Source organism: Temnothorax curvispinosus, unplaced genomic scaffold (genome assembly GCF_003070985.1).
Source record: "Temnothorax curvispinosus isolate PA1 unplaced genomic scaffold, ASM307098v1 QBEX01014477.1, whole genome shotgun sequence".
NCBI classification, from domain to species: Eukaryota; Metazoa; Arthropoda; class Insecta; order Hymenoptera; family Formicidae; genus Temnothorax; species Temnothorax curvispinosus.
This window is the reverse complement of record NW_020224257.1, coordinates 1-250: the sequence shown is the minus strand read 5'-3', so window position 1 is coordinate 250 and position 250 is coordinate 1.

Sequence of the window (250 nt, the reverse complement as noted above, 5' to 3'; positions counted from 1 at the left end):
TATATTCTGAAACATTAATGTATAAAATTTATTAATTACTTATATCTATTATTAACAATAATTTACAATTATAATAAATCATATTTAGTTCATAACTGTATTTTGCACTACAATATATATAATTAAAAATATTACTTTTCAAATATTTTTATGACAACATATAACAAGAAGAAAATATTGGTTAACCTCAAATACTATCATTATATTTTGATCATTTGGTAAAGAAAAAGGCAAATAAATCGTTATTTTT